Raw genomic sequence first — 24,442 nt, 5'->3', positions numbered from 1 at the left:
TCTTAATATCAGAGCTCAAAAAGGAGATCTAGTTCTGGAACACAATATAAAGTCCAGGGAGTGGGTGTCGCAGAACTTTCCTCTTTGACAACAAAGGAAGATCGAGCGCTAGTGAGCAAAGAAGTGAAGACAAGTTTAAGATAAACACAGCAGTGTCGGAAACTTAAGTGCTCTCTCTGGGAGTGGAATTTCTTGGGGGCCCTAATTATAGCAGGAGGCTTCTAACTTTCTCTATAATGACTGAGTGTGGATGACATTCGTGATAGAGAATGAGAATATACTACTCAAGATGATTGTGGTGTTCGTAATTTGATAGGCGTGGAAGATATTTAAACGGCGTACGTTATCATTTGGTTTTCAAACTGTTTAACTCCGTTTATATAGCACTCTCAGAATAGTCACAAATTTGCCTATTATGTCTCAGCACGTTCTGTTCCTTTAGACGAATGTAATGGTTTCGTTTTACTACTGCTGTCGGATGTTGCTGTTCGGATGTTGCTAAAACGAAATATTTGTAGTCTACCCAGGAAAGTACAGAATGGAGGAAGTTGATTCCACAAACGCCGTTGAATGCAACAGACGCTTTACCGTACGGAGCTTGAAGAGAATACGGGGCCACAGAACCGGAGTTGAGTTCGCCTCTTTTAGACGCGCGTTTGTGCACGAATGGGGGATATTCGGTTGGGTACTCCGCCTACGTGATGCGAATACGTTCTGTTGGACGGAAGGTCAGAGATCAGCGTCTAGTCTATATCGAGGTCGCTGTTGTCAGAGCTTTCGTCGCACGGCATGAGAGATCCAGAGCGTGTCGCGCTTCCAAGTTTCTATTGCCGGCTTTAGTAGTATAGTAGAACTTGGCAGTGTGTGCTTCTCGTCGCTGCTGTTACTGCTGCAAGACAGACGTGGGTAGTTAAGCGCCTCCATCGAGCAGGGACTTCCGGAAATCGCGACGTTCACTGACGGGTCGCTTTGTGTGCAGAGCAAGAACTTCACTGCAGGACGCTTTGTGAATTCATTGTTAAACTGTGCATTAATCTTTCAGGCTAGAATTTAAGGCTTCCGACAGTGAAGCATATTAATGTCTTTCCCCCTGTTCTATATGCATCTCCTTCCATTTTTTCGTCTCGATAGTGAATGTTTTGTAATCACTATCTTTTCTTCGTACCCCGCCAACATATCTCTTTAGTCTACAATTTTCTGTCGTTCTAGTGTTTCTGATATTTCTTTAAGGACATTGTCTTGTTATATTTGTAAATTGCAGAAAATAACTTTATTATGGTCTTTCCTTGTATTGTCTTCATCGGATGTGTTAAAAGCTATAAACTCTGCATTATTCACAAATTGTATAAATGAAAGTTCTGCCGTGCCCACAGCTACGCAGTCTGCATTTCATTTACCTTGTCAACTTTTTGTTAACGCTACGGAAAAGGAAGAAAGGAAGGACAAATATGAACGTGCTCTCGACTTCAAGACAGTCACAGACCGAGAAGAACTCAGGATGGATACGGACGTGGCAAGAATGCAGCTGCTTGCTACTTTGAAAAGTTAATTCCGCTATCTCGAAATAATTGAGGGGGAATCTAAATCTGGACACTGATACAGGGAACACCTCGTTTCTAGCGAACGGGAATCCAGAATTGCTGGTTTTCAGATTTGAATTGCTATCCAGCACCCGTTATCTCTTGGTACACTCACTCTGCTGAATATTCATTTACTTGCTTTATTCACTGTCATATTTTTCTTAGTAGCTTTTACTTCATTTGTCCATCTCGTTTACGAGGAATGTCTGCATGGTTAACCTTAAGATGTCACGGCCGGTGACTTGCAGAGAGTTCGTGCTCGGTGTCTAACGATCTCGGCGTCAACAGGACACTAAATCCACATCCTTCTTACTTCATCCAGCGCCTCGCTGTTATTTCCAAACTCAGTATTTTCGCAAAACCTTCTTATTACACACACGGGAAAAAATCGCAGCATCTAGCACGAGTTGTGCAACGTGAACGAAAGTTGTTAGGCGTGTTTCTAATCTCAAAGATGATGTTTATTCAGACTTCGCACCAGTCACATAACAGTGGCACCAGTAGCGCTACCATGAGAATGTGGGTAAAAAAAAAAGGTTCAAAATGGCTCTGAGCACTATGGGACTTAAATCTTTGGCCATCAGTCCCCTAGGACTTAGAACTACTTAAACCTAACTAACCTAAGGTCATCACACACATCTATGGCCGAGGCGGGATTCGAAACTGCGACCGGAACGGTCACGCGGTTCCAGACTGAAGCGCCTAGACCGCACGGCCACACCGGCCGGCCATGTGGATCAAGTTTGCTTTAAATGCACGCTGTAGTGGTTGTGAGTGACAAGCGAGACCTTATTGGAGGGCGGGGTGGAGGTCTGTTGTGTTTTCTGATGAAAGCTGGTTCTGCCTCGGCGCCACTGATGGCCGTGTCTTGGTTAGGAGGAGGCCAGCGGAGAGCCTGCAGCCAATCTGTCTGCATTGTAGACACAAGGGACCTACAGCTGGAGTTATGGACTGAGGTCCCATTTCATATGATTGCAGCAGCACTCTCGTGATTATCCCACGTGTCCTGACAGTAAATTTGTACGCCAATATGATGATTCGACCTGTTGTGCTGCCATTCATGAACAGTATCCCAGAGGTGTTTCCCAACACGATAAGGCTCGCCCACATACCGCTGTTGTAACCCAACTTGCTCTACCGAGTCTCTACATGTTGTCTTGGCCTTCCCAGATACGTATCCTGTCGAGCACATATGGGACGTCATCGGACGACAACTCCAGCGTGATACACAAACAGCGTTATCCGTCCCCATATTGACCGACCATGGGCAACAGGCATGAAACTCCATCCCACAAACTGACATCCGGCACCTGCACAACACAAAGCATGCACGTTTGCATTGTGGCATTCAATATAATGGTGGGTACATCGATTACTAATGCACCATAATTTCACATTTGCAATGACGTATCTTGAGCTTACATTAATCTGTGATCATTTGATGTTAATCATTTAAATACCTTACCTATATAAATGTATTCCTGTAATTTCATTACACTACATTAATTATTTTTTGGTGTTGCGATTTTATTTCCGGTAGTGAGTTTACGGTGTCTGAATGAATGTGTAGATAGATTCCTGTGTTCATTATAGCATCTATATCTTGAATAAAGTACGATGACAGGCGCATCTTGTGGCCCATATTCAGATTCTCTGCTTCTGCATTTGTTCTTCACGTGACTCTCTGCACCTGGTGTTGGCACTTATAAGGACAAAATATGTAGCACAAGAAATATGGATACCATATTAACCAGACGCCTTGAAGATGGAGTCCATGTCCGAAATATTATGGTTCATAATGTGATTCTTTTTAAGTTGATAGCGAAATTTACGTGATGAAATTCAACTGAATTTCCAGTGATATTTGAAGCGAACGCCTTAAGATCTAATTCAGTGTGAGAGTCTCCTTCATGACTCATTTTTGGTATCTCATTTCATAATTTCTAAAGTCTCTCAACATCTTAAAATGTGCAGATTGGACAGTCTCCTTGAACCCTGTGAAGATATAGTTAGTTATTTGACACCCTCAGATCTCTGAAAATACTTGAGAAAGAGATCATTCTGTTGTTTTGAGAACGCAAGTGAATTTAGTGTAATTTCAAATAAGGCATACGTTTACAGAAAATGCGGTGGCTCAATATGAAATACACTCGCATGTTATCTCTTCGCTGGCTATGTGCAGTTTCGTTCCTCGATGTGATGGAGAACGGGTGGTTAGGTGGTTAACAGGCTGTGTCTGTGGCATAGCCTTCCTCCAACATACAGGTGGGATAAAGGCGCTCTAGCTCGCCTGTGACCCGTGACACCTGCCTTTCTGCTCTCTCGAGGGGTCCTCTAGTATACGATGAAATTTCCTATAATGAAAGACTGACACAATAATCTGTATAATGAATGATTTGTATGATTGGCATTAATATTCAGAAATATTCTGATCACCGCATATGATGATACTTACCAACTTGGCACCTCGTGCTGCGAGAGAGATAGAGAGAGCTACCAATGTCGTGTAAGGAGTTTTTCATTCCTCAAGCACACCCTGGTTGTCGTGTTGGTCAACGGTATCACGTCAACGGTGTACCAGTAAGACTTGAGGTTGTTGAAATGAACAAAATCTATGATTGAAGAGGTCGATTAACTCGACTATTACAAGTAGGAGTTTCTGCCGAAATAGAAACTAAAAGGGGTCCCCAGCACAGACACTTGTGGTGGGGACACAGTGCTGCTAATGCCGCAGAAATCTGAAGATGTTCACAACGATCTCTCAAGAGAGGACAATTACTTCCCTCTGACAAACTATTTGAGTCCTGTTACGAGAAATGACTCATGAAATTATTAACTTAGTCTTTTCAGCCCACGTGGGGGCTAGTTACTTATCACGTTATCTTCATTTGTCTTTTATTTTTTCTTTCCAGGTTGTAGTTAATTAGACCTGGATCAGTACGGTTTCTACATAGAGGGAATTTTCTCTCTCATACTGAGTATAAATTTTCGTGTTACGAGTGCTTTATGGAACACACAGCCGTAATGGTACCTTTTATTTGAGATGATAGATTTAGGACTAGTATAGACCATCATCTGGCCTAAAAACTATGTCATCTATGCATTTGCGTAATTTGAATAACTGTTATCTGATGTACATTCTTCAGTCAATGATTTTAGCTGTAAATGACGGGACAATGTAAATCTGCTAACTGTTGGGCATGGATATGTGTGATGTCCTTAGGTTAGTTAGGTTTACGTAGTTCTAAGTTCTAGGGGACTGATGACCTTAGACATTTAGTCCCATAGTACTCAGAACCATTTTTGGTAACTGTTACTCCAATTACGCGAATGTATAGCTAAGTCGGTTTTTGGACGCGATGATGGTCTGACACTAGACCGAATTCGACCGTCTGTAATAAAACAAACCATTACACCTGTGTATCGCGTAATCCAGTTCTTAACATTCATTAAAGCTGTATAACACCACCTCCATGAAAATTTCTTGTTATTTCAGTTAGTCTCGATATAATTTTCATTTGATTAACTGCGGAAAAGCTAAATCTTCGTGTCGACTGATCTTGGAGAGGCTCATGTAAACTGAACTATTGTTATCTTGTAGAATACATTGTCCTTTAAATGAAAGTACAATTTGTGAATTTTAATGCTTTGGTTTGGTGTGCCATATATGCGATATGTGCATGAATATGTGGGCATTTATCCAAACGCAAATTTTAGCCCAAATCTGAAGCGTAAAAACATGTTCGTAATTTCCTTCGACTTGATCTAATTAATCTATACTGCAATCAATATTTTTGCACTTGTTCATCACTTTCCGACTTTATCCACAGAACTTTCATGATAAAACGGACGTTCTGTTCCGAAAATTAGTTTATTATTTTGGCGGAAAAATCGAAAATTCTTTCCAAGTTTACATGAAAAAAGTATGAATGCAGAGAATATTTAAGCTGAAAGGCACAACATTTTTGAAATTATGTGGTCAGTAGCCCAGTGTACAATCTATTTCTGTAGGAAATAGCTCAGCGTCATTTTTCTTTCAGCTCTCTGTTCTCGCGTAAAACAATCAACAAATAAGTTAACAGGTAGGTGGAAAATTTTCCTCCAGGCCCCAAAGTGACGTTTGGTCGTTTCAGATGAGCTTAGGTATAGAATAATGGAGTAGATACATTCAGAATAATTTTGGTAGATGAAATTGTTTTCCGACGAGGTTAAATATTGGATCCAACTGAGATACAATATTCAATATTTGCCAGATATAAAATAAAAATATTAATCAGTTACATTCTAATGTTCACTATTAATCATCTGCAGTTAAATGATCAGTTTAAGTCTAATTTATAAAAATATTCAAGGTCACTCACTCACTCACACACAAACCATACACATTATAAAAATGGTTGTATGTCTGTTTGTATTCCACGTCTCCTCCTAAAGCATATGACCGATTTCAGCCAACCTTGGCACACATATACCTTTTTGTCAGGCAACAATCGCTGTTGGGGGTGAAAACCATCTGTCTATCAAAATAGTGGACGTGTGGGTGGAAAATAAGCCGAATGCACAACAAGTGAACTGCCAGACCTGTAATTGAGAGTGAGAGAAGTTAGCGATGTGCAACATACCATACACAAAATTTCAGACCTTTACGAATTTTTCTCTCGCTGACAGTCTTTGCAAAATGATGGAAGAAAAAAAAGTTTATCGCTTAGTAGTTTTATGCTGTTCATGCAGTAGAGGTACCACACGAGGCATGACATTATAATTTATAACTTCTTTACTGATAAATGTATTCCCGACATATTTTGGAGACAAGCTGCACAAAAATGGACTGAATGTAACTGCAAAATTATGTCATTGTTCGATTCGTAGTTCAGGAGATATGAGGTCATAAAAAATGATATGCGCGAAAAACTGCCGCATCATGCTTAACGTTTAAATTTATACTTCTTTGATACTAACTTTATTCGCAATAAATTTCGCAGACGTTATCCAGTATGTCGCTGAACGTACCTACAATATTACATCATTGTACGACATTTGGTTCAGGATATATGACGTCATAAAAATTAAGTGCTGTGTGGTACGGGCGTAGAAGCACAGAATTAAATAAGTGGGTCTGTGGTGTTTTTGGTGTATTTTCTTATCATGAGTTGAGGAGAACACTAATATGAAACAGAATCTTTATTTTAACATTCTGAATGATCATGCGTTGCCTTTTAGTCAACATCTGCATGATGAATGCACTATCGATACTCCTATTTTTCAAGACGACAACGGCAGAGCTCATCGAACTGGAGGAAAATATGACGTGACTTGAACCGCACGGAAAATTTGTGGGCCACGTTGGAACAGCGTGGTAAAACACAGTCACCAGCATCCCCAAACTTGGCTGAACTATGGAATCCAGACCTCAGCGAATGCCTTAACTTGGATGCGACGTACTTACACAACCTTATGGACTGACGTCCTAACCGTATCCAGATAGTTATCAAGTCTAGCAGCGAAATTAAAGGGTACTAGATGATTCTTGTGAGGATTTGTCTAGAAATGATCAGTTGTTTGTCCGGTGAACTTAGGTGGTTTGCATGAAAAAAAAAAAAAATAGCTAACAGTTTTTAGAACAGTTGATCAGCTGAAAAAGTAATGCCGCACTCTTGGTACGTCCTAAAGGCGCCTAACCTCAGTTATGGCAGTGTGGCCTAAAAATAAAATAAATATTTAATGATTGTGTTACACAATCTGTGAGGAGGAAGATAGCTCACCAGTTTATGTGCCCTACAGATAACCAAACCAATTATGTAAATTGAAGCGGGGGAAGGGGGGTGAGAGAGGAAATGGAAGGAAAGGGATTAGTGATACCAGCTGCTTAAGGGCTTTGTGCAGCATCAGCGGCGCCGAGTAAAAATTTGTGCTGGATCAGGATTCGAACCCAGGGTCTCCTGCTTTCTAGCAATTGCATTAACCACTGCACCACCCGCACGCAGTTTTTATCGCAATTATGCGGCTTATCTCGGCACCTCTCTCGGCCTCGTATCCGAAATCCCTGTCCATGTCTTCCATGATCGCTACTTTGAGATTTCTGCAGCAGGTCGTATGTAATTGTGCATTCGCACTGGATGTTGTGGATCCATTAACCATCGAGGCAAATAAATTATGTGAAAGCGTCATGTCTGCTCTTGCGGACATATCCAGAAGAACACACACCACTCATTCATAAAAGCAAACATAGGTAAAAATGTCGGACGATGTTTTGTGAAATTTGCGGCTTGTACCCTAATTACTAGGCAAAGAGTTTTGAAGGTGTTATCACAGCAGCTGACCTGTCCACGTTTTCAATAACTGTTGACGGCCACGGTGGTCTCGCGGTTAAGGCGCTCAGTCCGGAACCGTGTGACTGCTACGGTCGCAGGTTCGAATCCTGCCTCGGGCATGGACGTGTGTGATGTCTTTAGGTTAGTTAGGTTTAAGTAGTTCTAAGTTCTAGGGGACTGATGACCACAGCTGTTAAGTCCCATAGTGCTCAGAGCCATTTGAACCATCAATAACTGTTCAACCATGCATTCCTGTGATTTGAGTTTTATCTTCATTCAACGAATCTATCAGAATTCTTACAGCACATACGAAAGTAACAATTCAACATTTGTTGTCGACGGGTGAGTTAATATGAGGTGAGTGGGAGAAATTGGAGAGGTCATGACCGTGTTTACTTTCAAGTTTGATGTCTTTGTAAGACTGCTAATAAGCGCGTTGTTAAACACCCTCGACACACACACACACACACAAACACACACACACAAACACACACACGCGCGCACACAAAGACGCGCGCACGCATACACAGAGCTTCGTGAGGGTTTCCGCGGTCCTCTTTGCAGACGGGTTAGCGGTTGCGCGCGCCTGTCCTCAATGCAGGCACCTCTGACGGAAGTGAACGGCAGATGGGCGGCCGGAGGAAGCCCTTAGCTCTCGCTGTCAGGCGTCGTCTGCGCCGGAGCGGTAACGCTGCGCCATTAGTGCGGCCCAGAGGTCAGGGAAGAGGACGGGACTGAAGAGAACGAATGAGGAGGAAGAGACGCACAGAAAAAAAGGAGGGACGTCGCAGCTCGTGAGAAATTTAATTCCGCGGCCGCAGTGGGCGGGCGCGTTCAGTGAGTACGCTTACTGCAATCACTGGCGCGGCGAGACAGCGCGGGGCTTTCCGCGATCAGCAGTGGCTCTGACGTCACAGCAGCAGTCTGCGGGAACCTTTGACGCAGGCGTCCGCCGCGGGCCATAGCACTAGTAGCGCTTTGAGCTCGTAATCTGCTCGCTCCCAGGGCCAGAGCGAGTATTATTTCACGCGTGGGATGTTAATGCGGATAAATGGCGTAGAGCGAAGGCTCGCGCGATTGGTGTCAGAAATCAAAGAGCATAGATCCATTCAGAGATTGTGCCATAAATTGTTGTCAAAGCCCCATTAACATTACTTCGGAAGTAGCGGCAAAGTGATCTAATTAAATCAGGCAATGCATACTTGTCACTAAGGCAAAATGGTTACATCAGACCACATCCTGTGGGAATGCCCCTAGTTGCAGATGTGACAGTGACTGGTAAACAGCTTTAGGAAAAAAAAAATGGTTCAAATGGCTCTGAGCACTATGGGACTCAACTGCTCCCAGGGCCAGAGCGAGTATTATTTCACGCGTGGGATGTTAATGCGGATAAATGGCGTAGAGCGAAGGCTCGCACGATTGGTGTCAGAAATCAAAGAGCATAGATCCATTCAGAGATTGTGCCATAAATTGTTGTCAAAGCCCCATTAACATTACTTCGGAAGTAGCGGCAAAGTGATCTAATTAAATCAGGCAATGCATACTTGTCACTAAGGCAAAATGGTTACATCAGACCACATCCTGTGGGAATGCCCCTAGTTGCAGATGTGACAGTGACTGGTAAACAGCTTTAGGAAAAAAAAAATGGTTCAAATGGCTCTGAGCACTATAGGACTCAACTGCTGTGTTCATAAGAACTACTTAAACCTAACTAACCTAAGGACATCAAACACACCCATGCCCGAGGCAAGATTCGAACCTGCGACCGTAGCAGTCGCAAGGTTCCGGACTGCGCGCCTAGAACCGTGAGACCACCGCGGCCGGCCCGCTTTAAGATGTAAACCTGTTCACGACATAATTGGAGTAGAAAAGGACTTAGATGCATTATCTTGTTGCTGACCCTGTCTCAGAAAAAGCAAGGCATAACTACAGCCAGTGACACCACACCAGACACGATCAGGGCCTGTAAATGGCGGTAGGGAACGAGAATGAAGTACGATAGCACTAAGATCAGTTGGTCAGGTTACGGAAGAGTGAAAGGAGGTGGTCACAGACTTACCGAAGAGGACTAAAGAATCAGCGAGATGCAACTGCTCTGATCCATTTCCATACTGCCTGGAGACCTCAACTGACCAGGTTGCCACCCGGTTGCCAATTCTGAACAATACAGGCAGTGCAATATCGAATCGTGTTATCCTGATGGTTTAGGTCTCCCCAAATAAGCACGGATCTATTTATGTCGCGTCTTTATATGATAAGCAGCTTCTAATACAGTTTTTAGCTGACATACGCTGAATTTCCGCTTACAAGTACCAGACACGTCATGTGATTTCCAGGTGGAGCTTGAGTACGTACAGACCCGTGACCCCTGTGTTGTTACGTATAGCCTACCATTAATCATGCGCGGCACAATTACAAGTGTTGATATTTATGAAGTATGCACAGATTCAGGCCATCGCAACATTCACTGCATGTTTTCATGACAAATCTTCATCGAGGAAATCTTCCACATCATATGGTCCACCACAACGGAGATAAGCATAAATGCAACTGAAACGAAAAGCAGAAAAGTGTGTTCATAAATGCACCTGAAACGAAAAAAGAAAAATGTGTTGGCGCATGAATCCTTCTTCTCGAAGGTCACATCCATCTTATGGTCTCATTTAGACTACAATGCTTTCAGCAACGCACTGTTCAAGTGCCATATTTTTGCCACAGCTACACTTGTCAGCTTAAAGAGTTTGGAGAGTGGTGAATTGTGTACGTCATCTGACTGTGAATGTAGTGAATTACGTGTTGCTTTTTTCACATTCCAGCTGCTTTCACACTTTGTGCTAAAATGGAGAAACTGTCAAAAGTTTGATTCAGAAAGTTATTCTTATTTTCAGGTGTATCAAACCAGCTGCAACCTGGAGCGTGTAGCTTTTCTTTTCGTCCTGTAAACTACGGTTCTCAACGCTGCGCTACAATATGGGAATTTATGTTTTCAAACTGCAGTATATTCAATTAATCTTGAAACATTAGAACAGAAATATGCTTACGGGGGGGGGGGGGGGGGGGGGGGGAGCAAAGCTAGTAAGATTTGCGCGATAAAAGTAATAAACAAGTGCAAGAAGGGTCTTCGCGATAAAAGTAATAAACAAGTGCAAGAAGGGTCTTCGCGTATGCGTCCCGCAGAAAAGTCTACACGTCTGCGTCATCTGTACTCCTGGAAAATGAAACAAGAACACATTGATTCAAATGAATAATATCTGTTATACATGCACGGAATACTATGAGAGGGCAGTGCATGCGATGATCAAATGCGCCACACTGCTCTGACACACCAGGAACTGCGTTATCAGCTGTGGAATGTTGAAAGCTGCTCAGAAGTTGTTCACCGCAGAGCCAGTGGCAGCCAGTCTGCCGTGGCATACGGAGAGCCTTGTGTGTCTTCAACATTGCCAACATGCCGCGACAGCGTGTACGTGAACCGTCTGTGCAACTGATGGAGTTTGAGCGAGGGCGTGTAATGGGCCTGCTGGAGGCCGGATGGACATACCGCAAAATTCTGCAAAGCTTGGGGCGAGAGGTCTCCACACTGCATCGGTGTTGTTACCAGTGGTCAGCAGAGGTGCACATGCTTGTCGACCTGGGTGCGGACAACGGTTCAAATTGTTCAAATGGCTCTAAGCGCTATGGGATATAACATCTGGGGACGTATACAACACACGATCACAAAGACAGAACCATACCCGCGTGAGTAAAGTCAACAGAGAGTGCGCAATGTCGGTGCTAGTACTGTGTATACCCTCCTTTGACACCAATTCAAGCTCCAATTCTCTCATGAAGACGATCGTAGTCCGCCGGCCGTTTGGCCCAGCGGTTCTAGGAACTTCAGTCTGGAACCGCGCGACCGCTACCGTCGCAGGTTCCAGTCCTGCCTCGGGCATGGATGTGTGTGATGTCCTTAGGTTAGTTAGGTTTAAATAGTTGTAAGTTCTAGGGGACTGATGTCCTCAGATGTTAAGTCCCATAGTGCTCAGAGCCATTTGTCACCAGTCCCCTAGGCTTAGAACCACTGTACGGCCACAGGGGCCGGAGGTCCGGACAACGGTGACGCACAGATGCACGCGAAGACGGTCGCATCTTACGAAGAGCCGTACAGGACCGCACTGTCACTTCACAACAAATTAGGGACACCGTTGATTCGGGGATATCATCGAGAACCATTCGCAACCGTGTTCTTGAAGCAGGGCTACGATCCCGCATGCCGTTAGGGCGTCTTCCACTCACGCTCCAACATCGCTCAGCCCATCTCCAGTGGCGTCACGATAGGCTTGTATGGAAGGACGAATGGAGACGTGTCCTCTTCAGTGATGAGAGTCGCTTCTGCCTTGGTGCCAATGACGGTCGAGCGCGCGTGTGGCGTCGTGCAGGGGAGCGCCAAAATCTTGAGTGTGTACGACAGAGGCACACAGGAGCAACACCTGGAACCATGGTGTGGGGAGCCATATCCTACACTGGCCTTTCTCCACTGGTGATAGTAGAGGGAACATTGAACAGTGAATGGTACACTGAAACCATTATTCAACCTGTCTTGCTACCGTTAATCCACCAGCAAGGCGACATACTTTTACAACATTACTCACGCTCTGTTGACTTTACTCACGTGGTTATGGCTCTGTCCTTGTGATCGTATGTTGTATACGTCCCCAAGAGTGTATCAATAAAATTTACCTCTGCTGGGTCGACGAATTCATGGTGCTTTTTTTCATTTTCCAGGACTTTATGTTAACAGAGATCTGTAGACAACACAGAAAAGAAACTTGTAGTCGAGAGAGAGGCAGAAGCGTAGAAACATGAGTCACTATTGCTCGTGGAAAGCTAAGTATATTATCAAGTAAGTGAACAGGTCCCCCAGGCAGATTACAGATGCTAGTTCCATGCTGCTACCCAGACTGGCCAGCGTGGAACATAGTAATTCAATAAGTTTCCCACGCTTTCGGTAGAACTGGACGCAAAGGCACTGCACGCTCCGAGACGAGCCAGTGAACCGCGACATGTGGCGGGAGGGAGGTGGCAGTGGCAGTCTCCTCGTCTACGTTCCAGTGTCGGCTCTTTCGAGGAATTATTACAACGATAGGAACTGCCGTGCATCCCACAATCTGCCGATTGGCGCCTATTTCCCTTCTCGTAATGTATCTTATGTCGCAAAGAAAGGACACATTACGCTACTCTAGTTGGAGCAACGAAGGGAGTGAGGTGCAGTTTGGTAATATGTCGTAGTCGAACGACGCTTTTTGAATAAACCTACAACTTCAACGACGTACATATCACAAATTTTTTCTGTGTTTACCTTATTGACATATAGAGTTTGGAGCGTTTGAAGTGAAGACGGCAGTGAATAATTTATTCAGCATACCCTTTTGCTTACAGCCTTGAATATTATATAGGGTGTTTCTGTAAGAGTGTGCAAAAATTTGACAAGATACAGTGGATGCTCCACTGAACAATTTGACGTAGGGAATCTGGGGTCGGAGAAACAACCTTAAGGAGATAATAGGAATAAAATCACATTACTGTGCACTTTTTTATTTACATTAGTAACAGTTAACTGCAAATACCATCACTAACACGATGAACGTACTATTTGTACTGCATCCTACAAAATGTGCTGAAACTAGCGGCCATCACCCCCAGAGCAAGCATGAGATCGGCGAACAAGGTTCTGACGCACCCTGGCAAATACCCCTGGTGTGTTTCGAATTACGTCACAGACAGCTACAATTCTGGCAATTAATGCCATTTCCGTATCCAAGGGCGTCTCATACACAAGTGACTTAAGATACACCAGTAGGAAATAATCAAGGGGGATTCAAGTCACGTGACCTCGCAGGCCATAGAATAGGACCTCCCCTTCCAGTCCAGCGACCAAGAAATACAGCATTAAGATGTTTGCGGACACCCACACTGAAGCGAGGCGGTGAACCGTCATGTCATATTCGCATGCTCTCACGGACAGCTAAGAACACACTCTCCAACAACTCAGACAGAACTCTTTGCACGGACCTGAAGCACAGGTGGTGATTCAGACAGCCAGGTAGAAGGTATGGCGCAATAAGGTTGTCGCCTACAATGCCGGTCCCCAGCAAAACGTACTTGATGGCGTGACTCTACCAAAGCGGGAGTGTTTTCCCCATCCCGCACGTGGCCCATACTTACGGGCAAGTAAAGTAAACAAAACTTGCATCATGACTTCCTCCTCTTTCCTTGTAGGAAATGAGGAATGTACATAAAATAATCAGCACAGACTTGTAAACTAGTACACGTGGTAGGTGTAAATAAGCTTCAAAACAATAATGCTAGGCAAAGCGGTAGACAAATATACTTCCATATCTTATTAAGCTGGCTTCTCCGACCCCAAGTTCAGTGGCGCATTCTCTATACCCTGTTGCATTTTTGTACCCTCTTACGGAAACACCCTTATATTGGGACAGCTGCAACCTTAAAGCACCTACGAAGAAGGTACACTCCCTTTAGCGCACAACTGAAGTTTACAAGTAAGCAGGACAAATCCTAAATAAAAGGTCTTAGAATATACTACTACTCTTCGCACCACAACGGAAATAATTTTTCTTGTCGAGTAACGCCGAGTACTGGTTTTTATACAGATCTAATTCCCTTTAAGAGTATGCTTCAAATCCAGTTCCTGATGTCTTAGTCAATGTCTACGAAGCTGTACTGGTGCTGTGTCGTAATTGTTTTCCGACTAAGAGCAGCAAAGATTTCATTCTTTCCTTGCTGAAGTAAACGGTCACACGTTGCCTAATGTCTTACTCTAATGGAGACGTTCTATTTCATCAAAATAAATCGGTTTATTTCCAGTATTTGAGTGTAGCATTTCCTCAGGATATGTTGCAACAGAAACTTGTTGGCAAATTTTCTATTGCTAGCTGACTCACAAGCGTTCGCCAGATTAAATCTTTGTTAATTTTCAAACGACCTGCAGTGGTGCACAAATGGATCCATTACCCGATATGTAGGAACTCTTGCTTTAAACAGTCGAGTTCAAGAAGCACGGATTCAATATATTGAATTATTGCTCTCGATCTGAGTTTATAATTATTTACCTCTATCACCGAAGGACATAGGCTACTTAATTACAGCGTGGCGTTAGATGTTTATTTAACAGAAACTACAAAGTAGGGTTCAGTCACGCCCGGCTAAAGAATATATTTTCTAGCGATTAAAGTGACTTTCTCCACTGACATGCTTTACTTGTGTAGAAAGTTACAAATCAGGTTCCACGCCGTGACAAAAGTGTAGCTCCATTCCCGCCTCCGCCTCCCCTATCCCTTCCCCAATCAATCACTCCAAAAATTGGCAACTTGGCAACGTGAACTGTTTTTCAGGTTATGAAAGGAATGCGTTTATAGATAGAATTAAGGTTTAGATGTGCCCAACAAGCTTGTTTGTTTGTGTGTGTGTGTGTGTGTGTGTGTGTGTGTGTGTGTGTGTGTGTATGTGTATGTGGATGAAGGTAACGTGAAGAACACGCCGTTTCGCTCTGTTTGTTACGAAAAGCGAGAGATATATGTAATCTATCTTGCAACATATTTGACCCATACTCAGGTCTGTTTCTAATCGATGAATTCAAAATAAGCGTGCGATCACGTATATAGGTCAGGGGAGATAAAGCGGTGGTTACGAGATAGGACGCATCTGTCCCTTGTTACGAAGAGTCAGCGTAGCATTTTTTAGTGTCTAGAATGTGAGAGTAGATTTTTATAACACGATTTAACTATCACTTCAATGTGTTCTGGATCACCCATTGCCTCATTGCATTGACCTTTAGCCTTAGTTATGTGTAAATATGAACAGTCATAAAAAGCCAATAATCTCTTACTTATAAATTTAATAAGGAAATTTGGTGTCAGTTTTGTAATTGCATTAAATTGCTGCTATTTAGTGTTTGATAGCACTCCGGTATCCGAGAGGTAGAAAATACGACGAAATGCACACGCTTTGGTTCCACCGTGTTTAAGTCAGAAGAACAACAATATATAGTCGAAGCTCTATAACTCAATAGAAGGTTAATTATTTTTATTCTATATCTGGGAAACAATGAATATGCCTTCATATTTTCAGGTCAACATTTTATCCACTGCAGAAGAAGGATCGAGGGGATAAATGTATGTGACACAATACAGATTTTAGCACATGGGCTGGACACACATAGGCCAGACATGTAGATACTCTCTCTTCTAAGGTACCAGGGATCGAAAAGTGCTCTCAGAGGTGGATAGCTCTTGCCAGAAGTTAACTCGGCATAGTTCCCTTGATGGTGGTGGTGTCTTCCTTTAGAGAATGTTCGCTTCAGACAAGTAAGATCTCTACTACGCGCCTAAGCGGTCACAGGCGCTCATAAAAGAAGAAGAAGGAAATAAAAAAGTCCAGTTTCAAGTTGAACTGGAATTCTGGTTTCAGTGTATTCATATTTACTGGGAAATATTTACAATGAATATTAATCGGTATAATAGTAGCATAATATATGTACACACGCTATTAGTTACGTAGGTGATGTCTTTGGATAAACAGTAGCGAATTTTTTGAATTTTTTGCACACAAAATATGTGTTTCTTTTTTTGCAGCCAAATCATGTAATCCAGCGTCCTAGACATTTTTAATTTTTTCGCTCTATGGTCCAAAAATTTCGTGCTCGCCAGCTTAATCCCTTCCAGTGCTCTTCAAGAGTTTTGTCATAGCTTTGCTTAAGTAAGCTATGAGTTCCATGAATCACGTCATCTAACAAGAAGTCCTGAATTTTTGTCAAAAGTGATCTTTCTGTATCAGATTGTAACCTCCCTCTCACTTATCGACCTTAATGACAGTGAAAAATTAAACCGCGTGTACCTAATGGAAATTTGGGAAAAGCAATCGTCACCGATGTTAATCCGTCGGTAAAGAGGCAGGAAAAGGTTACATCTAATGAAAGGAAAAATGCAAATGAAATTGGTGGAAATTAATTTTGAGAAAAGGGTAAAATTAATAAAGAAAGTAAATGTGCGTTCGTCACGTTAACAATTAATTGGAGTTAATTAGATATTTGAGATTTGGGGAAAATTACGGTCGCCAGTCCTATGGACAACTACTATAATAACAAAAAGAAAGGTTATTGCACATATAATTAGCACTAAAAGCGTGGCAACTGAAGGTTGACACGTGTTGTGTGGGAACTGAAAGTTTGTCAGAAGTAATAAATTTCGCTACACTCTGACTTAATTTAGCAAAAGAATGAATAAAACCGGAAAATTGAAAGTTAATTTAGTGACAAATTAAAAGTGAGATTTGTTTCTGAAGCACTACGAAATTCAGTAAAATAAGGTTTGTCTTGGGCTGCCTCAACAATCATTTCAAAAGCCGCTTGAATCTACGCAATTTAGAAATAAGACATTTAACTTTGAACTTGAGTTAAATGATTCTGGACAATTGACAATAGTAACATTTAGTACGTACCAAGCTGATCTGCAGTCACAGGTAAGCTAAAATATGCTAACAAAACTCGCACTGTTAATTTGTGCTTGTGTAATCTAAATATTGTAGCTAGCTATGAATACCTTAACTGATCTTTGAAATTAAAGCAGTGAAATGGAATGATATTACTTTCATGCTGGCGTCTGAATTGCAACGACACTCGGGTTCATTTCGGAAAAGGAAGGGACCCTGCTTGGTAATGCAATTGGGACAATGAGCAACAAAGGTTCATGCTAAGTCGCTGTAATTTTGTGATGCAACAATTTTAAAAGCTGAGGTCTGCCATACAGTTCTAAAACTTCACGTGCTTCCAGTCTTCCTTGTTGGTTGATTGAAGGTTTGAAGTCGTCGATCGAGGAGGTGGCGACAGTCACTCATTGTCGGCCGTCGCTGTTGCAGAAGCTGGATGTTGGCGCACCTTCTTCTCGACACGGTCTCCAGCCGAAACGGGCTGTTGATGTGTGCCAGCTAATGCTTCCCGTCCGCCACCCGTGTCAGAAACTAACATAGCACGTCGAGCGCAGTTACATGCTGCCAAACCCCGAAAGCGCGGCAACTCGCGGGAGCGTCACACAACACACCTGCTCCACTGCCCTCCTCCAGCCAGACTCCCCCTGGTCTGCCCGCGCTCCACGCGGCAGAGTTAACACTACCAAAGATTCTAAACATTTCGGTTCTCTACACGACCTATCAATGTATTCGTTTGATAGCATAGTTCTCCCTAGGAAAGACCCAGCGTAAAAATGCAAATTATTTCACATATTCCTACTGACTTGCTTGGTAGAAATGGAACCATTTGTGCCTAAACTCTAATCACGTTATTTAATGATCAGCTTATTCCTGATTAATATTTTTCTCCTTCCGCGATTATAGACATTTCTTCTGCTTCGTGCAAACACTCCATGGTTCTTCCGTTCCATTTCCACGTAGGCTAATGGACTCTCTATCCGGAGGAGTGAGTTTAAATCTCTGTTCATCTCGATTCAGGCATACTTTTCCGTGATTTTCCGTAGTCAGAAACCGTGAATTCTGGGATATTTCCTTAGAAAATAACACGATGACATGTGTGAGAAGACGCCCATAACAACAGCACAAATAGGTGTACAGTACATGTTCAGCGGCTCTCAGAAGCGGCAGGCAATACATTTCTATGATATAATTTCTACTGCTACGGTAACTTTGAACTAATATTTATTATTACGCGTTTCAGTAGCATAAGATGCATTAAAGTATAATTTTTTGTAACTATGTGTTAGGCTCCATCCCATATTCAGCATGTTACACTTACGTTTACTCATGTTACGTGGAATTACTCATTCAATATCAATAAATTTAAAAACATGTTTCTGGGCTCTAAAAGGAAAAAGAAGAGTCCCTTACATAGACGTATATAGCCATGTAGACCTGTGATACAACTACCTGAAAAAATATCACCGGCCGTGCAGGAAACATATGTACGCCAATATAATGACAATACAAACATGTTCGTTTCTCTGATTTTACGATGCTTTTTAAGGTATGCGTATCGCTCAAAGCGAATTCTGGATATACGGCGGACCTGTCATCTCGGATATATTCCTTTTCTTTCGCCCAACGTTAACTCCTGTTCTACCGTTAAGTGATAAAATTTAAACAGATAAATACGAAGCATTATCTTATCATGTGTTCTGAAGTAATTAACTTTATTAGACTAAACGCTGAAAACGATAGGCTTATTCCAAGTACGTTAATAAATTCATGATTATTACGTCATACGTAGTACATTCGGGCCAGCTTATTCACGTGTTGTCTATAGCGGCAAACGATTAGCAGTACTTCGATGTAGTGTCAGAATAGCTTTTGTCACGTTTTGTTTTGCGTGAACATAACTTTGGGATACAGAGGCTTGAAAGCTTCTCGTTTTCTGAAATTTGAATTCAACCAACGAGCATTATTTGCAGCCTATATTCTGTGCTGTTAAACACGTGGCATACACGGGAGCTAGCAAACAAAACACGTTGGTATTTTTTTTTCATCACGTACAGGTATTCGGCGGAATGAGGGCTTACTCGCACCACCGTGGAGGCAGGAAATGAATATTTCACTGGGTTTATGAATCTGTACAATTTTATGAGTATTCCACATGCACCAACAACAAAACGAGTGTTTTATTTTCCTTCATTAAATACCATCGGTGGAACACTTGTTATGACAACAATTCTCTAGCTTTTTCTCTAACTTCCACCAGCCGGGAAATTTTTGGTTATGAACTGATGGAATTGTATCAGCTTAAATGTTCGATAGAAACCGGTGTCATGGAACCGCGCAGTTTCCCCTACAACAGACATTTACGTGTGTGGTAGATTTGTATTAAACTGTCTAGTTATCATCAGTTGTATCGAACAGATACACCTACGCACACACGCAACAACTGAAATAGGTCTCGGCCAATGTTTTCGAGAGGTTGAAACGTTTTCTCGTTCTGAAACGATAATCCACTTGCCACGCTATTAACTTACTGTGAAAAAATTCAAGAGGACATTGATGTATTTTTTTTCCGCCTTTGCAACAAATGAAATTTGAGGATAAGATATAGAAGCGCGAATGAGAAATAAAAGCTCTGTACCACTAATTAATGTAATTCTACAACAGATTGTGGCTGCATATGAAAGTATACGTAAAAGTGAATGTTACATAGCTATGTGCGCACAATAATTATTTCTGGATGATTAAGCCTGAATTGAAACTGTCACAAATTCTTTTCAGGAACATAACTAATTGCTAGTCAGAATTTTCAGTTGTTTAGCACACACATGGTGCTCAAAATATGACCAGGATGAAGAAAAATGAGAGTTGGGCAGCTCTTGAAAATTTCTCTTTTCTCTAATATGGAATTCACTCCACGTTGGTTGTATGCACTATATAGTTTTCACCACCAGAAGGGAAGGAATAGATGTTTACAGTATGCTGTTTCTGGTCACCAAAGAGTGTGGACTGTCTCATCGGGCATCGAGGCCGTAACGCTTTTCTCAGCGTCTTGCGTGGGGAAATAACTAGATTGACAGCGCCCGAGATAATGTTCGACTGGAGGAGCAGGGTAAAAATACTAGAGCAGCTATCTTAGGTTGCGACATAAAGCTGCTCCGGAGGCCTACGACCGTGATGTAAAATGGAGAGCACTTCTTATGTTAATGCTAAAAGGGCGCTTGAAATAAACTGGTCACTTGGTGTCAAAAATTTTCATATTTACGCTTTTTACCAAAATACGTAAAGCAACAATCTCATCCTGACTACTAAAGCGTCTGACAAATGGAATACAAAGTCATAAAAACCAACATAACTTTAAAAAGCTGTTAGGAATGAAGACGAAGAAGATACTACGAAAAAAATTCAGAATCAGAGTAAACATAAGAAAAAGAGTAGCTTCCGTACAAATTATCGCATTTCACACATACATCCTCATCATCAGTGCTCCACTGATCGAGAGTCGCCCTTATAATATCTACTGACAATATGGCAACAGATGGCGTGACAGTATGGCTTAAAGCGGCGTTGTTAGCGTCCACAAAAATAAATGAACAACTCGGTGAGAAAAACTGCTGAAAATCTGTGCAGAAGTAGAAACAAAGTCCAGTATGTAAAAATAAATACCATAATTAAAAAGTATGTACACAACAGTACAATACTGGATCACATCATTCATTTTGGGACCTGTAGGGAAACCGAAAAAAGGATAACAGGGTGGTGGTGAACAGTGTTCTGGGGAAATAATAAGCCAGCCTCAATACAAAATTCATAAAAAGAACCAAAATACGTAAAGCAACAAAACCATCTAAAGTACTAGACGACATAAACTACCCAAGCGGACAAGTGGGTAAGGGAAGACAGCAGGGATGGGTTGTAGCAACTTTATTAAATAGATGTGCACAGGCAGAATATTTAATACACGAGTGAGTTAATTATCAATCTAGAAATCTGTAAGCAATGTATGCTTTTACAAGTAACGCTACACACCGTTACACAACCGAAGTAAAAATAGAAAACATAAAATTTAGGTTATTTGCGGAAAGATTATCAAAAGACCACATGACAATGAAAAAATGTATTATGAAGCATAATGATAGCGAAAATTTTAAGATGAGTATAATTATATATGTTTGTGAAATATGAACAACTTTCTAACATTGAAAGCCTTAACACAGTTTACAAATCGTAAAGGCACAAGATACAGCGTTAATCTAATAGGACTGAGAGAGAAAGGGTACAATAGTGTAATGTCTCAAGACATAAGAGACAATAGTGTCCGCGTGGATCAGCTGACATACCTCAACAACCATACAGTGACATGGCAGAATACATGCATAAATGACTACAACAGAGTTAAAATACATTCAATACACTTAAACCACTGACCCACTTGTTTTAAAAATGTTTATACTGTCTTAGATATCTCCGAGAGAACTCATCTGTCTGTGGTGTGAGGCGTAAGTCTTATTTTTAAAATTTACTCTGGTGGATAGTCCATATAGTTTGAGCAACCATGACCAAAATGTCCAGCACCTGTTAACTTCTGATTCACATTTCCAGCTTTTTCTCGAAGTTGGGTATGAACGTTTAGATTGCTTGTTTTATCTAAGGATTTCATTTTTGGTTAACCTTTTCTGCACTCGTGTGGATGGCCTTGGCTTTTTCTTGGTGGTAATGACCCTGGATGCTTCCACTGGAGACTTTGTCGTTTCTATTCTGGTTCGAAGTGATGACACCACGACTCATCTTCAGCCATCACTCGTGCTAGGAGCGCATTCCCTTCCCGAGCATAGCGCTGCAGATGAGCAAGACAGTGGGCCACTCTACATGGTTCCTGGTGTGGTTGAAGACTGTGGGCCACCCATTGGGCACACATTTTTCTCATGTCCAGTCGTTCATCCGTGATGGCGTGAAGACGCTCCATCCGACCACGGCAGCGACGGCTTTCACTGTCACTCGGCGGTCCTGGGTAATGAGTGCTTCCACCAGCTGGACGATGTCATCGGTAATGCAGTGTGGTGCTCCAGACCGTGCATCATCGGCTAACGACAGCCGTCCTTCCCTGAAGCGCTTGTGCCACGCCTTGACCCTTGCAAAGGACATGCAGCGTTCCTCGTACACTTGTGACATATGTCGATGAATGTCCGTTCCTCCTCCTCCTTCTCCTATGGGAAAATGAACAACAGCTCTTTGCTCTTCTTTTGACGCCTCCGTGTCACTTGTTAGCAATGCGACTGGCAGCGTTGGACGATTGATGCATGCTGCTGCTAGCTCTGTATAGTCACGTGCCGTGCACGAGTGCCCTCTAGTGACGGGCTGTAAACTTCCACTCTCTGGTCGGAACCACACCTCGTTGCACACGCCGCGATGTTACCCTCCTGTCACCGGTTTGCGCGTTCCAGACTCCAGCTCATTTCTTTTTAAACGCCCCTATTATAATTTTAAGTAGGTTGTTTTGCAGCGCTGCAGCTTTAATCTTATTAATGTTTTGATTTATTGATTTTTCTGATTAATTTTAGTTTACTATACTAATAGCTGCAGCTACCCGAACAACTAAAAGATACGGTTTTATGGTTTCTCATAAATTTTACGATTTAATCGTAGTTAGAATTTAGTACGTTTAACATTACCACCATTTCACCTTTTCTAAATGCTGTAGGAGCGAGGAGAAAAGATACCATTTTTTGCACTGAACTATATTATAAGAAGAAACCTGCTTTGTGCAGTGCATAACCGCGAGCAAAGGACGAAGTGGCTCAAGGGATAAAAGACTGGACCGTATTAAGAAGGAACCACAATTCAGGTCTACCGCGGTTTCCCTGAATCACCTCAGGCAGATGATGAGGAAGTTTCTTTCTTCGACTAATTTCAGCTCAGCTAGTGTTGCCTCTCCAAAGGACACAGTGAACAAGATGTGAAACTTTGATCCGTCTTCTTTTCTACCCGCTAGGGATTTTGAATCTGCCCACTGAAAATACTGTGGAGTACTTAAATTTCCTGAAGCAGCCTGTTGAACATGACTCAAAATTTCAGCCATCTCACACACATGTTTTTTTTTCAGATAATTCTACGAGATGTCATTAGTGCTAGAGAATGTGGACGTTCAGTAAGAAAACTTTTCAAATGAATATAAGCAAAATACATTGACATTTTGAAAGTCGTTATTTTTCAAGTGTATCAATTTTGCAACTGTTTCTTCTAATTCTTTTATCCGTCACTCTTCTTTTAACAGAAATTGTGTTTAGCTTAAAGGTTCGTTAGTTTTTCTGCAACATATGTGCTTCCTTACATAAGTGGGAATATTAAACGTAACTAGAAAAACTGTAAAATGAGTTACGTTTAGAGGCTGGGTCTAATCCTCTTCTAGCATTTGAAATCAAACGAAAACCAGAGAAATAATTAGTAAACGGCAGCCTTGATTTCACTGCTGTAAACCTTATATCTTCTAGAACGCTTAGACTTTAAATAATGGGAATGGTGCCACAGTTTCTGCCGTAAAGCGGGTTGCCTGCACTCCCTAAAGCCTGCTGTAGGCAGCCCTTGGTTTGAGTATTACGGCAGAAATTGTGGCGCCGTTTCCATCCTATAAGTCTATGTATTTAAGAAGGTATGAGACTTAGAACATTGAAATCAAGTCTGCCGTCAGCAACTGTACATCTAGTTTTCATTTCCGCAGAGAAAACATACATGTGCCATTTTGGAAAAAATACGTAGTTTTGTGTTGAAAGTCATGTTTCTTACGTTTATGGACTGTACGTTCCTGTCCATTGTGTGAGCCCCTGACATAGGTGCGTCCCCGGCGAACTGCATTTTTTCACGTTTTGTTTCATTTCGGAAATATAAGAAGTGGCACCTACTTATATCGCAAATTAAAACTTCGACACTTGAATACTTTTAATATTAGTAAGAGTTATAATCCATGCAAGCCACTGTATCAATAACAGAAGGTAACCAATAGTAATATCGCAGCAGGTACGCTACCATTATAAATGAGACTTTTTTTTACTATGTTATTCTTCCGCGCTTCCA

At 42.1% G+C, this 24,442-nt stretch overlaps 1 protein-coding gene across 4 annotated transcripts in view; it reads left to right on the top strand.

Annotated features, from left to right (window-relative positions):
- The window catches only part of LOC126267692 (probable 3',5'-cyclic phosphodiesterase pde-5), a 1,251,264-nt gene that overhangs the window by 643,933 nt on the left and 582,889 nt on the right, over positions 1 to 24,442 (top strand). The window lies entirely within an intron of this gene.

This window comes from Schistocerca gregaria, chromosome 1, assembly GCF_023897955.1.
Source record: "Schistocerca gregaria isolate iqSchGreg1 chromosome 1, iqSchGreg1.2, whole genome shotgun sequence".
Taxonomy (NCBI): Eukaryota; Metazoa; Arthropoda; class Insecta; order Orthoptera; family Acrididae; genus Schistocerca; species Schistocerca gregaria.
Note: the sequence above shows the minus strand (reverse complement) of the source record. Positions and strands in the feature narration are given on the sequence as shown.